Source organism: Phalaenopsis equestris, unplaced genomic scaffold (genome assembly GCF_001263595.1).
Source record: "Phalaenopsis equestris unplaced genomic scaffold, ASM126359v1 Scaffold000674, whole genome shotgun sequence".
In the NCBI taxonomy this organism is placed as follows: Eukaryota; Viridiplantae; Streptophyta; class Magnoliopsida; order Asparagales; family Orchidaceae; genus Phalaenopsis; species Phalaenopsis equestris.
Window position 1 is genome coordinate 46,260 of NW_018165114.1, and position 16,374 is coordinate 62,633.

General features: G+C 33.4%; 1 protein-coding gene across 3 annotated transcripts in view; it reads right to left on the reverse strand.

Annotated features, from left to right (window-relative positions):
• Positions 1–7,259, reverse strand: part of LOC110030219 — a 42,224-nt gene extending 34,965 nt beyond the window's left edge. Inside the window, exon 1 of one of the 3 annotated variants that reach the window (XM_020732825.1) lies at positions 7,060–7,259. The gene's annotated coding sequence lies outside the window, so the exon portion shown is untranslated. Of the gene's footprint in view, positions 1–6,722; positions 6,869–7,059 lie in introns of those variants that run through there. The other 2 variants (XM_020732824.1, XM_020732826.1) reach the window with 2 other exon arrangements.
• Positions 7,260–16,374: the final 9,115 nt, after the last annotated feature.

Sequence of the window (16,374 nt, forward strand, 5' to 3'; positions counted from 1 at the left end):
TAACTTATCAAACAAAATTAACGAGCCAAACACGAGCTTCTTAACAAGCCGAACACGAGCTGTTCGCGAACAACGAGCCGTTTTGACAGCCCTACACAGAAACACGCGCGGAGTTCAACTCCAAGCCAAAGACACACTTCGCCCTCCTCTCCATGACTGTTTGGCTAACATTTCTAGCACGCAGTGTCAACTTCAAAGCCCTAGATGTACATGAGTCCTCTTCCTTCAGCTTCAACTTCGACTGCTCCTCCCACAATGATGACACCACCTCGCTTCCTTCTCTCAAGAAACCAAATGTGATGTTGTCTTCTTTCGTATAGGACGCCTTCAACTTCTCCCCCTTCGGCCAGGGTTCCTTCTCTTTTCCTTCTTACATCCTTCTTTGTCTATCATTCCCGCCTCTTGCCCTCACTTTATCTCTTACTCCCTCTCGCTTTCTCACTCGCTGGTTCGAATCAGATGAAATATGGGGATAAGCAGTCGTTTTGATTTCTCAGGAGCATCACGTCTACTTCGAACGACAAGTATTATTTATTTTTTTATTGTTTTTTTAACCGGTTATTACAACACCTCTAAGATTAAATTAAAAATTGCAAGTCTTAATTCTTGTAGCATCAAATAGTAAAAATCAACAGTATTTTTACCATTACTCAACTATATATAAACTAAAAATGAAAAACTGCAAGAAGGTGATTATAGTTCACATAAGAAAGATTCTATAGATCATAGTTAACAGGGCATATAAGAGGAGTCACTTGCAGACGAGTAAGAAAAACCGCACGTAAGCACCTAGTGAAAAATAGCATACAGGTGAGTAAAGCGATCAAGAAAAAAATGCTCAAGAAATCTGCAAAAATGATTAAGACCTATAAGCTTAGGAAGGTAGCCATTCAGATTCGAAGGCAACCCTAGAGAAACTTTCCAGGAACAAACTTAGGATAATAGGCAAGAAAAATCTAAAAAATTCAAGCATGCGCCATTCACGGTGCTTATTGGATTGGGGCCCATGTAGTAGCGAACCAAACCTAAAAATATAATCAAAATATTGGAGAACACAAGTCGTTCAAAATGAATCAACATTATAAGCATGTTTTAATAACATAAACTAAAAAAGAAAATATAATACAAATTAAAAAAAATACAATACAAACGAACATGTTCCTCCTTAAGTTCATATTCAATACTTTTGAAGAGTTTAAACATATAGATTTCCTTCATAAACATTCACAAATCATCATCAAAATATGGAATTTATAATATTGAATTTGCGCTACAGGGAAAATATAATCAGAATAAGCAAATAAAACAAATTTAACCATGAAAATGATAGATGGTCATAAAACAAGGATTAAGTATTAAGGGGTGCTTGGAGAGATACGTGCACCAAAGCAAATAAAATTGGGAAAAGTAGAGTAAGACGAAGTCAAGCTTGGGCCTCAAATTTAAGGATGAGATTAGCGGGAGTGCCTCAAATAGAGATTTAACAACTTTCACGTCAAGCTTGGGCCTCAAATTTAAGGATGAGATTAGAGGGAGTGCCTCAAATAGAGATTTAACAACTTTCAAAACATATATTGATCTGCGAAGGAGCTAAAGAGAAAGAGTTTTTCTCAGCATATGAGGAAATAGTAAATGTAAACGGGAGTGAGAAAAGAGGAGGTGAAAAAGTGAAGGCCATGTTGGAAGTTGATGGCAATGATAGAAAACTACAAAGGAGATGGCAATCCATCAGGCCGAGTTGGAGACTGCTAAAGGGAGTAAAAAAAGGCTATTTCCGTCTTTTCGTGACGAAATACATTTGCATAGAAAGCTAATGAGACCAATCCTAGAGATGGTTTATACACGATTCAAAAACTCATCCAATAGTTGGATTAGTGTTTTGCATATGCTTGACATATAATAAAAACTATATAAAACTATGTAAGAGTTTGAAATTTGTCAATTATGATAGGTTTCAAGCCCTAGGTCTAACTTGGGACCCACACACAAAAGAATACCAAAACGATTAAAATTTTATAGCCCACAAAAACTTAATAAGCCAAAAAATTACTCTAATGAAAAAATAAAATCACATGAGACTTGCTCCGAATGAAAATTTAGATATCATCAAAATCCAAAAAAAAAAAATCTAAGAATAAAAAAAAACTATACAGCTAGTAAGAATTCACATTTCTTTGAAAAATGTAGTTGACTTAACGAACCTCAATCACACATACAAATTCAATCACTGTGTGTTTAGATGAAAAAAACAATGATAGAAACATTAAAATCAAGGAGTTCATTTAAAGGGAGTTCAAAATTTTATTTAGCATAAAGTGATATATTTAAATGTCTTAGGGCCCTCTTTATAACTAAAAGGAACAAAGAGCTTCAACAATCTAACCTAACAGTATAAGTTTTGATTTCGGCAAATTTAGATTCTAAAAGGAAAAATAAACCCTAAGTAGCCAAAGTCCAACTTCTTTCCACTGCAATTAAATGCACATTAGCATCGCTACAGCAGAAAATTGCACTCAGAAGGGACCTGACAATAATACACAAAGAAAATAGTTTAGCAAGGCAATAGGAGCACAAGAAAACATGTGAATCACAAGGCCAAGGAAGATGTAGGGCCATCACATCCATCCTAGCAACAATAACTGGCAAGAATTCTTGACAAGAGGTTGAAAAATGAAATTCAAGGATAACTGAAATAAAGAATCCAACAAGAGCAAAGTCAAAATAGTTTCAAGCAATAAATCAAACAAACCAAAGTAATCAAAAAATTAAAGAATGTATCTCATTCTCAAACACACCATCATCATAGGCATGTTTACAGTGAAATAAAATAAAAATTATGAAATAAATAACTAAATTAACAGCAACACTCAAAATGACTATAAGCTTGCCTTAAAACTCGCATCTTATCGAGTATAAGTCTTCAAATTCCCATCAGGATATATATGTCTCAGAAATTCCAAGTTTACAACCATATAATTAATCTAAAATGTAGGTAGCATGTGTTCAATTTATTCAATGGTATAATTACTAACACTGTTATTAAAAGTGTAAATATGGTGCGCTTTAAGTGCAATAAAGAGAAAGACAATAAATTTGTTCACCATTTTGTAACTCAAAGAGTTTGACATAAAAAATTATAATTGAAGCAATAATGTATCATTGCACTGCAAAATGTATGATAAATGTGCTCCCCCTCTTTCCTAGTCAAAGAGTTAAACCCATTTAGACATGGGTTAATGCCTTGAGCATCTCATAAAAGCACATACATACTTTATTTCTTTCGGAAATAAATGCCCTTGAGAAAACAAAAGAAATATCATAAATAAATTCATAATGGTGTTTGTGCAATGTTTGTTAAATAGTACAATACTGCATAATTTTTCTCATCATATGCGAGAAAATCCCAAAGGAAAAAATTTAATCCAATTTATTTGTGCATAAATAGGAATGCAGATGTTCATATCCCATAGTTCAATTTAAGAGATTTGCTTGAATGAAATATTGTTACGTTGATGCCTAATCCAAGAGACATTTAGTCTTTTATTAACCTAAAGTCAATTTAGTGCATTGCTAATTATTATTATTTAGTATAAATAGACTTTAAAAGGCTTAGGGTTAGAGCATACATGAGATTATGTCTGTGAGTCTTAAGATTAGGGTTTGAGAGAGATTTTCTACCTCTCGAATTGTAAAAATTGGGAGAGATAACCTACCTTTCAGATTTTAGGTGTTTATTTTTTATATTTGAGTTGGGTGTTTAATATTCTTGCAAAAAAATATGTGTTTGCCCTAATTTCTATACAAAACCGTGTCGATTTTTACATCAAATCGTATCAAATTAATATCAAGGCTTAAAAATTTTGAGATCGGATCGACACAAGGAGAGATTGGCGGAAGCTGAAGCAATTGTGATCCCGGAGTATCGAAGGGATCGAATGCATCTAGTTCTTAGTATCGAAGGGATCAAATGCATGACTCCTTGTGCGGCGTACAAAGACTTAAAACTCCCACCTTTCTCTTCCTGTTGTGCCCTAGCGGTAAAAGTGCGATCGACCTAGCCAGGACAAAACTACGGAATCGTGGCGTAAAAAAGATCAGATCACGGCGTGGGGAAGGGTCAACTTACAAACGACGATTTTTGTGACCTTACATTATGAAACAGTCACGATTGTAGGCATCGTGGCATACAGATTACAGAAACCCTGTGGTGGTGGACAAAAAACTTCAACACCTCAACCCTCGATACAGTGTGAATCGGGTAACGACGAGATCAAAACTATTTGCGTACATAGGCAAATCGGATCGAAGATGGGTTACGACCTCACACCCTAGTTATCTACGAGATATTAGGATACAGTAGTTCCTCCATTGTGATCGAAACTTATTATGGGAGAAATGACGGCCAGGAAAGTAGAGGATTTCGAGAAGAAATTAGAAGAGATGAGCCAAATTAAACCCAGGAGTAGGAAAGGTTCTCCATCATAGAATGAAGGTTTTCCTCAATAGACAATAAGTTTTCTTCAAAGGAAAATCATTTATGGAGCTTGGATGAGATGGTAAGCAAGCTTATTGAGATGCAATACAAGACCTTGCCGACGGCTCAATTTGCAAACTCGAACCATAAGTTGACAATAGATTCCTTGGCCAGATCAAAGGGGAAGGAGATCGAACATGAAAAGCAAAGCATCCGCCATCATGAACTCCCTCCTAGGACACCGATGAGGGGTGGTTTAGAGATTTCAAATACAGGGGGCTGGGCTGAAACATGAAAGAGGGGTTATGTAAAGGGTTGGTAGGAGCACTAATAAGAAATAGTGCGACCTCCAAACAAATGGGACGAATTGAAGTAGGCGAGATTAAATTAAAGAATCGAAAGCAGATTCGAGCTGTAGTATGTGTGAAGGGAATTGCACATTAGAAAGTTGGGAATGAGCGACAACCGGTAGAATGGCACTGTGTTTAATTCGAGGCTTGAAAAAATAGCTATGAAGAATTTTAGTCTGGGATAGGGAATCAGGGTAGATGGGACCTTGACAGTGGTGCCCTTTGTGGTGGCAACCTTCCGGAGTAATGAGGGAGGTTGAGTTCATACAGCTTTGTGAGAGCTCCTTATTTAGCCTAGGCTTGCTAGTGAAAAAGACAGATGAAAGTTGGTGTTTCTATGCAGATTGTTAAGCCGAGAATTACGAAACAATGCATGAAAATTTTCCCATCCCGATCATCGAAGAGCTATTGGACAAGTTTATGGGACTATGATGTCCTCCAAGATTGATTTGAAGACAGGGCACCAACAGTATCTAAGGCGATTAAAGGTTGTGCAAAAGACTACATTGCTGACTCCTGTGGGTCACTCTGAATTTCTATATAAATGAAAGGATTCGCAGATGATGACGACACATGGGAGTCATACTACCTGATCAAACAGCTATTTTTCCACCTTGAAGATAAGGTGCATTTTTGGGAGGGGATTATTGTTAGCTTAAAGGTTATTTATTTTTTTATTAGCCTAAGAGCAATTTAATCTTTTGTTATTTATTAGTGTTTAGTATAAATGGATCATAATAGGCTTAGGATTATAGTATGCATGAGCTTATTGTTTGTGAGTCTTGGGGTTGAGTTTGGGAGAGATTTTCTACTTCTCGAATTGTAGAAATTAGGAGTGACCTCCCAAATTTAGGTGTGTATCTTTTGTATTCAAGCCTAGTGTTTGATATTCTTACAATAAAATTTGTGTTTGTCTTAACTTTTATGGAAGATTGTGCTAATTTCTATGTTGATTTGTATCAAATACATTATGTGAGCATAAGAACTTATACAAAATAAATCTATGTTATGGCTTTGATGAATATATTACATTGTAGAAGAGCAAACTACCTGAAATGTGCAAAAAGGTAGCCCTGAGGTGTGCAATAATTAGCATTGTAGGTTTGGAGCCATGACTTGGTGATCATAAAGTTAACACCTTAATTTTAGGTGTAGTACTTCAAATAAATTGGACACTGTGTGAACTTAAGCCTAAAGGTTGTGAGGAGTGGAATAAATAGGCAAACTTTCCAGAGGGTTTACGGTTTATGAAAACAAAAACTTGTGCCCTTTGAAATTATTTGAACAGCTCATTAGATATCATTGAACTATCTTTTGGCATAGATTACAATTCTACAAAATTTATAATTAATTTAATGCAATATGGCAAAAAAAAGAAAACAGCCAGTTTCCCTCTCAAGATGTAAATGTTCATTTGACCATATGCTCATCATTGGACAAATGTATCAAAGTCATCAAGTTCTTCCAATTGAAATTATGTAGATCAATATGCATTCATAAAATTTTCGTTCTTCTCTTCTGATATATATTTTCTCTCCCTCTATAGCATCCTTTCCTCGTTATAGGCGCTACACTCCATTTACTAAACTAGAATCTCTTTTTGAAATTGAAACAACGAGTATATAACCAATCACAGCAATTATTTTGATTTATAATCGATTGGTGAAGACAGGCAAGAAAAGTAACAAACCAGATTAAATTAATTTCAAGACTTCGTGAAACAATTAACAATTTCGATCACAGTAACCCATAGTTTGACTCCTGTTAGTTCCGAATCACAAGTTAATAGTTCCCTTAAAACACTTTGTAACATATCTACATCAACATGGGTTGAACAGATTAACGGAACAAACAAAACCGTATCAAATTATATGCTTCAAACCATTACAATCCCTTACCTGAACCTTCACACGTTTCTGGCTAAAATTACCTCAAACCATGAAACATATTATCAACAATATTTCCACCTTATGATTCACAAACAATGCCACTTCGCAGTCTGAGTATATGGTATTCCAACAGTTTTCGCTCACTAGGATTTTCACCAGAATAATAAAATGAAACATGAAATAGCCATAAACTTAACCTAAATTCAGGAGAAATCAATATTTCATCAAAATTATAGACGCATACTTCAAAGATTTGGAATTTGGGGCAAAAATAGAAAAATAACAGAACGAATGCAAAAATAACTTTTGTTCGATGCCAAAAAATAAAGTAGGTAGTAGAACTGACATTCATCCAACGAGGGACCAAACTGATTCCGCGGAAGAATAGACAACGAAACGAGAATAGAAGTCTGAGATGGCTCGCTCGATCTCTATATCGTGCCACTCCGGCTTGGTTACACTGGACGAGGGAAATGATAACCATTTAGGTCGCCATGATATATTACAAATGACATTTCTTCCATGCTTATCTAAAGCCAATATTTAGATCCTCTCCAACTGTACTAGTTATTGCTAATTGGTTAAATTTATATAAAAAATTAGTGATCTGAGGCTGTGTTTGGCTACATTGTTAAATAGTATTATAAATTCGGATATATTAAAAGTTTTAAACTCATTCGACTGCGACTTGAATTTAAACACGAAGAAAATTAGACAAAGTGCGATAAAACTCGATTTAGCTAAGTGTTTTTTTGGTTTTAATTTCTTTTTTTTTTTTTTTTTTTTTTTTTTTTTTTTGCTGGATTTAAGCTAAATCCTTTACTAAATCTGTCTATTGATAGGCTACCAAACACCACCAAAACCACCTTAGGTGGTGTTTTGTAAAATAGTGTTGGTAGACTTTAGTCATGGATTTAACTTAAATCATGCCAAGCATCAAAAAATGAAAATTAAATTCAATGCTTTATTAAAATCAAATTTTATCATATTTAGTCGTTTATTTTTTCTCAAGTTCTGTCTGTTTTATGACATAAATCCAAATTTAGTAAATCTAATTACGAAGTAGATTTATTCTGACATCGCTCGTGAACGCCTCTATCAGCGATTGGATTTGATAAATCCATATTTATAGGATTTGATAAATCCTGTTTAGCATATCTAAGCTGCAGCTAAACACGGTCTTCGTAGTAGAAAATTAAATGTAGAGTAGATAGGAGAAATTTTTAATGTAGAGTAGATTGGAGAAATTTTTCATTAAGATATATGCTTCAAAATTAATTTCTTAGGAAGATTTATTTAAAAAATAATATATCACTGGATAGCTATTTCTTACGTTTCAGTTAAGTTTACAATTAAATATTTTTATTTTGATTAATTTTTATTTAGAATATTCTATTATTATTTTCTCAGTTGAAAATCTATTAATTGTCCGATACTAATGGGTTTAAAGGTTTGCTTATTTTGGTCCCATTTTTTGTGCAAAACCACGAACACTAAGAAATTTGGCTTTCTATGCCTCTTATTAATACTCAAACTTGGGGAAATTTAACTGACATTTTGGTTTCAGAAATATGCCAGTTTTTTCTCCGTTATATTCTGAAAAAAGTATTCCACCCTTTGGCATTATCCATAGCCTTTATTATTTGTTCTTTTGAAATTTTATTGCTTATTAAGGTAAGATGATTTTGCTGGTGAAGCTCAATCAAAAAAATCAATTTAATGATAACTTTGATATATATATGGGTGAAGTTTTTTATATTTGTGTCATTTATCATATGATCCAAAAAACGTCATTTTGATTGATGTATAACGCACTTTGATATATGATTGAAGAGGTTGCTTCAAATATTATTTTAATTTATGCTTGAACCATAATTAAATCTTATTTAAACTTTATTTATTTTTTGTTTTCACTGTTGTGAAAAACGCGGCAATAAAGTAAAAATTTGGAACAAGAAAAATGCTAAAAAGAGAAACACACAGATTTACGTGGTTAGACAAATTGTCTACGTCCACGGAGTTGCAGAGGATTTTATTGATTTAAGGATTACATCGTCGATCCCGTCGACTTACAAGTAAACTCTCTAGCTCTCTTCCTCTTTCTCTCTACCTGTGAGCCACCAAGGAAAACAAGATCAGATGGAGACTGAAACCTTTGCTTAATCTTCTTTGGTCTTCTTCGGCATAGCAAGAACACCACACTAAGGAGCATCTTCTCGTTCTTCATCCATAAGCCACCACAAATGATCTAATTGATAGTCGAGAGCCTTGCTTCCTCTTTTATCGCGAGTCGTAGATCTTCTTAAGGCAGTTGCCTTTCGCAAATAAAAGAAAGTGGGAGTGTCGGAGAGCAGGAGATCTCTAATTTTGCGAAAAAACTGAGAGATGGGGATTGGGGGAGAAAGGAAGCAAGTGAATTAACATATATAAGTAATTATATTAAAATTAATTTAATCAACTTCCTTAGATGCCGAAACTCCCAAATCGAAATAGTGGACCGGGCTCCACAATATTCAACAATTCTCCCACTTGGAGACTAGGACACTAGCTGCATCATCCACTTCCTCAAAGTGATATCCTCCACATCTGCAATTCAAACTCTGTTTTCATGCTAGAAGACCAATCGAAGTTGAGCACAACTTTAGTTTCTCAAGTGCAATACCTTTAGTCAGAATATTAGCAGGGTTCTTACTGCTGCAAATCTTCTCAAGTAGCAAATGTCTGTCATCTAACAATGACTGTATGAAGTGGTACCTGATCTGAATGTGCTTAGTCTTGGATTGAAATGTTAGGTTCCTGACAAGGAATATGGCACTTTAACTATCACTGTAGAGAGTTCCCTTCTGATTCTCCTTACCCAATTCTTCCAAGAAACTTTGCAGTCATTTCATCTCCAGTTCCCTTCTGATTCTCCTTACCCAATTCTTCCAAAAAACTTTGCAGTCATATCATCTCCTTGCAGCCTCTGACACTACAATGCACTCAGCTTTTGTAGTAGACAAAGAAACTATTTTTTGTAGATTTAAGCCTCATGACGCGGCAGTACCACCAAGAGTATAGACATACCCCGTAGTATTTTTTTTTTGTTATCAATGTCTCTAGCTAAATAAACATCAACATAGCTTTGTACCTCTAAACTCTTTCCTGAGAAACACAAACAAGCATCTAAAGAGCTTTGTCGGTACCTCAAGATCTACTTCACTACTTCTCAATGTTCTTTCCTTAGATTTCTCACATATCTACTCACAGCTCCCACTGCATAGGTAATATCTAGTCTTGTGCAAGCCATAACATAAATAAGTGAACCAATAGTTGAACCATAGAGAACCTTACACATGTGGTCTCATTCCTCCTTGAACTTGGGCTACTGATTCTTGTTGAATTTGAAGTGACTGCCCAGAGGTGTACCAACTAGTTTGGTTTTGTCCATATTGAACTTCCTAAGTACTTTTTCACATATTCAGCTTGTGAAAGTCTCAACGTGCCTTTAACTTTGTCTCTGATGATTCACATGGTAGGATTTTCTTTGCAGCTCCCAAATCCTTCATTACAAAGTGCTCTGACATCTGCTTCTTCAAATTATTGATCTCATCAATACTGGCCCTACAATAAGCATGTCATTGATCCCGACTTTCTATATATAGAGATGTAATATGTGATGTATGCGATTATATATATAATATTTCATTATATGATACTACGCAAGTATATATATCGTTATCAAGTAATATATAACTTTCTGATTAAGTCCCAAATATCTAACCGACAAGAAGGATTATTTTAGATAAGAAATACTTAGCAATATATATTCTTACTCAAACTTAAGATGTTATCATAAGAATAAAAGTTTAATTCTTTTTATAATTTTTTATAATTGAAAATAAAGTAAGCAACTAATTAACTTAACTAAAATACTTGCAAGATGAAGACAATATAAGTAAAATATCTTTTTCCTTATCATGAATCAATGATAAACATAGAAATTCAGTTGTGGAAGTATGTTAAATGTGTTGTGTCAAATAGGACCAATAATATTCTTTACTCTTACTAGAGATGCTATATAGAACATTGGTTAATATATAGTTTGAATAGTCTTGAAGACTGGCTAGGCAAGGAAGATACGAGCTCTCACTCTAGAGTTCCCTCTTCTCCCACCAGCTAAGGGCTAATATTTCGTATCAAAACTTAAAACTATAAATCAAATTAGGGCTTTAGCCAGTCACTCTAAAGTCCTCTAATTCTTCACCCTTGAAAATATATTTCCCTATTTATTTGCACTCAACCTCATGAACTACATTCTCATTCATGAAATCAATATGTGATGGGCCAAATCAAGAAGTAAATGAAGTGCAAGGTCTTGAATCATCACAACTTATTTTAACATTGAAGTCTAATACTTCACACAACTTCCTTTAAACATTTAATCACTTATCATTTTAAGGAAAAAAAAAGAAAACTACTTAGAATCCATGGAGAAAACACAACCACACATGAGTTTAAAAGTAGAAATCATGCACACAAACAAGAAATTTAAATTAAAAACCAAGTGTATTCACAAAGATAAACACTTATCTCAAATTCTCTCCACCAAATGTCTTGAAGTTTCATTGACTTCTCTTTCTTCTCTCACAATACAAACTAACACTAAAAAAAAATAAAATAAAGTAAAGGTGGCCGGCGGCGGCGACAGTTGTAACTTTTGGGGATTGGTTGTTGGCCCTTTCTTTTGGAAAATTTAAGTCTTTTCTTATAAAAATCAAAGGGGTGCCTTGGTGTCTCTTCAAAAAGGTGTCTTCATTCAATGAATCTTTTAGAAGTTGTCTCCTCAAAAGCCAATTGAATGAATTTTTGTTTCCATGGGCTATTTCCCATGTTTTTTCAAGGGTTGCTTTAAACACCTCTTCAAAAATCCACTTCAACTAAATAAATCATCAAGTAACTACTTTTGGAGCTTAAGCGCGCGGTACCTAACACTTAGGCTCAAATGCTCTAGCGCTGAGGCACCAATCCTGGTTGCTTAGGCACCCCAGTTCATTTTTGCACCAATCCTCCAAACTTAAGATGTTACTTGTCCTCAAGTGACCTTTCAATCTTTAAAAAACCAACATAAGTAAATATATGAGTTTCTTTAGGAGTTGCTAAAATTTTGATGTAGAAATATAGAGACCAACTTAAAGTTTAGAAATTTTTAATGATAAGAAATATGAAAATATGAGTTCCTATTTAATTCAGAAATATTATAGATTTTCCAAATATAGAATTTAGCCCTTTTATTATTTCCACTTAAAAATTTTTATTAAGAATAATTTTACTTATCATATTATATTTTTAAGCTTAAGAGTTTCCCAAATCTTATACTTTAAAAAAATCAAATGTGGAATCAATTTTTGATTAAGAACTAATCTTCAAGCTTCTTTTCTTTTATTTTTCTTCCTCTTTTTCTTTTCTTTTCTTTCTCTTCCTCTTCTTAATCCCTTTTTTTTCTTTTTCTTTTTTCTTTTCAGGTGAGGATTACTATATCTGGATAGCCTTTAATAGTTTTGAACTTCATTATCCTCTTCTTAAAGTTAAAACTCCACGCATCTCCTTACTTAATAAAGTCATACTAGTTTATGATTTTTCATAATTTGAAAATTATTTTTAATAAAAGAAATTTAAGTATTAAAAATAAAAATCTAAATTTCTAAATTTTTCAAAAATACAATTTTTCTTACTAAGGATAGTTATACTATATTTAGCATTTTTTACACTAAAAAATTTTAACTTTTAGTTTTTTTTCATTACTATAACTTTTAACTAAATTTTCTTACTCATTTCTAAAATTAAAATTTTACTTCTATAATCATTTTCTTCAAATCAAAATCAAATTTATTTGAAATACAATTGAGAATAAATAAACTTTTAAGTTTCTTTAAAATTTTTCATCCCCCCAAACTTAAATTTTTAACAGAAATAAAACTTTTAGCATCATATATAAATACAGGAATGAAAACTAACTATAACATGCTTGCAGGAATTTTCATATCTAAATATACAAGTACAAAAATTAAAAATAGAAGTAGAAAATTAAATTGATCAAGTTTTTAATTATACTTAATATAAAGAGATTCATTAGACTTATATGCAGTGGAGTATAACTAAAAAGAAAATAAAAACACTGGTAAACAAACACAATTGCAACATAAAAAAAAAACTGGTAGTAAGTTGAAATTTTTTTTAACATGCAACTCTTAAGTAAGAAGTTAGTTAAATTTTAAACTTTTTCAAGATTTTGAATTAAGTTCAACAAACACTAACTAAATACACCAAACAACACAATTAACATAATTATTACCACACAAACATACTAACTACACAAAAGTACAAATAAATCACAAAAATGTCTACAAAACACAACAACTCAAACTAAAAATTTCAACAGAGTCAACTAAAAAAAATAATTGTAGAATACAATAGAATACATGCACAATCCACAATACATAAATAGAAAATAACATAAAACAAAAAACAGAACTGCAAATCCAACTAAGCATCATCTTCCTCATCACTATCATCATTACGCAAAGCAGCTGTAGGCTCATATGATGGATATATAGGGTACTAAGGAAACACTACATCTCAGTTGCCTCTATTGAGATGCTCCATAGCTGTGTTGTCTTCCTCCTCATAATCACTTTTTCTTCTCATATACCCATCCATATGCTCAACAAAATACTTTAAATTTGCCACTTTTTCATTAGTATAAATAACATTATTCAATATCCTTTCTATAAGCTGTGACAAAGTATCAGAACCAGAATTTTGACCCAATGATGTAGAAGCATGTGAAGTAGAGGCTCATGAAGTAGAAGCAGCAGAACTACTGGAGTATCCACACTTCCAACCAAAAATAGAATGAGGTGAATAAGTCTTCACATTCACACTGGTAATGGGCTTCAATGGTTGTAAGATTCCTCCCAGCTATCATATCTAACACCAGCCTGCTCACATAACGAAAAGATCAAGGATGCAAACCCCAAACCTGCGATCGTAGCAGCAATGGTAGAACTGGTAATAACTCTATAAATCAATCCTCCAATATCAATCGGCTTGGACTGCTGAATACAATAGTTCAAGGTTACTCTTTCTCGAGTCACTTCACTCAGATGATTTTTAGGTAGCAGATGAGCAAAGATAAAATTGTGTCATGCCTTTGCATTGGCATCCAACTTCAAGGCAGAAAAATTTACTCTTCTTTCATTTGTAATCTTCCATAATCCTCTCCCATCAGTTAAAGATGATATAATATTATCTAGCTCCTCCTCAATAGGACTATAGTTTGCATAAAAACACAAAATACTAGGAGGCAAATGGTAAAATAGATTAATTACCTCAAAAGAAAATGGTATTGACTTCTCCCGTACTATGACTCCTTCCTCAGCAACCTCTGAGAGATTCGCATAGAAGTCTCATACTACAGAGATGACAGTGACAACAGAAATATAATAGAACCGCTCCCATTGGCGGCTAACAATCAACTCTTCACCAGCTGCTCCCGGACTCTTGCAACATCCCTTTGGAATCAGTTTCCTTGTATGTAAAGCATCACTGTACTTGTCCTGAGCTCTCAAACTAAGAAATTTACTTGAATCGAACGGAACTTTTCCTTTACATTTTTTCATTCTTGGTGCCACTTTGTAAAAAATTATATAAAATTCAAAATAATTCCACAATCAACTTCAAATCATAAAACACAACTCTTAAAAGCTTAAACTAACAAATCTACGTATTTTCCATTACTCTTATCTAAATTTTCACCATGAATAGTGATTTTGGGGTAGCTCATGAATGTGTTCAAAATACATGGTCAAAATAATTTTTTTTTTTTGCATAGAAGTGAAGCTCTTACCTCAGGAAGATCAAATCTAACGAATTTAATGTCAATCCACCAAAAAATCCTCACATAAAATGATTCCCTAGCTCTCAAAATCACAAAAAACTGAGGAAGAAGGTAAAGTGAAGTGGTTTAATGGCGATTTTCGGACCAAAATTTCACTTAAAACCATTCACAAACCGATTTTTGTGAGCCGGCGGTTAAGTGCAAATGGTTTGACGCTTAGGCACCAATTATTTGGTTTAGCAGCGCTTAAGCACAGGTTTTGGCGCTTAGGCGTCAGTGCACAAATTTTGATTTTTTTTTTCATTTAAGAGAAATGCATGCCTAGCCTAAGTCAACCAACCCTCTATGATCTCAAAAACATTCTATATATTATTCTCTTCCCTCTCACTTTATTCTAACTCAAAATTCACCAATTTAAGCTAATTTGATTCAATACTAAATAACACAATTTTTTTTATAAACAAAATGCTTATATTCAATCACAAATGATTACAAATATTTTTTAATACATAAATTCTCAATCCAAATAGTGTTAGATGAGAAAAATCCTAACACAAACTCTAAACAAACTTAACATATAAAAAAACTTTAAAACACACTTAACATTAACAAACAAACATTAAACACATAAACACTAGCACTAAATCACAAACTTAATTCCATTCTCTAGTTGATGGAACAAATTATAGTCTATCATTAATCTCTCCTTCAACATTTGGAATGTATATCTAAAAGAACGGATGATGATTAATAACTTTGGTTGAATCTTCTTCAATCCACTTATTTTTCAAATACATAGCCTTATCTGCTTCTTCTATAACATCTTTATGGCTAAACTGCATCTCTAGTTTCCATCCCATATGATCCAGATGTGCATTAACTTCCATCACTTTTGCTTCAATTGAAGCCATGTTAGCCTCAATTTTAGTGATCTTTTATGTTATTCCTTTGATTCTAACGGCTAGAAAATTGTTATACATCTCTTGCACACTCTGACTAATAAAATTCTTTCTCATTTCTTCTTCCTTCTTCTTCAAATCACTCTCCTAAGATGACATTTTTTCAATACTCTGTCTTTTCACTTAGAATTTAAGGGTAAAATGAAGGTATATACTTTTCCTTATACCCTTCTATTTATAGCTTCTAAGCTCCTCTTATAACTCCTATGCATGCTTAAAATAGTATCTCACATTAAAGTCAACCAAATCTCAGTTAAAACTACTAGAAATCAAAATTCACACATGTTTTTTTAACTGTCGCACTTAAGCCAGTCAGTGCTTAATTTAGCACAGGTCAGCTTAACGTCTAAAAACTCATTCTAACATGTCTAATTCATCTTTTTAAGGTATTAGAATAATTACTAAATCATTATAAATTCAAAATACTACCATGATTTTCTAAATCAAACAAAACAACTTAACATTCAAAACAAACACACCGATAACTGTAGGTTGTCTCCCACAAAGCGTTTGGTTTTGCCCCCCCCAGGCGGCTTGGTTGGACGTCGTCAGCCCGACGTAACCAGTGTTTATTCTTGTTGACACAACATTAAAAAATCGCAGAGCGCTTGGTTTGACGTCGTCAGCCCGACGTAACCAGTGTTTATTCTGGTTGACACAACATTAAAAAATCGTTTAATTTAAGTTGGTCACCTAAAAAGTAGGATTTTAGCCTATGACCATTCAATTTAAATATTTTATCTGTTTTAGGATCTTTGATATCCACAAATCCATAAGGATAAACTTTCATCACAACAAATAAGCCCATCCACCTGGACTTAAG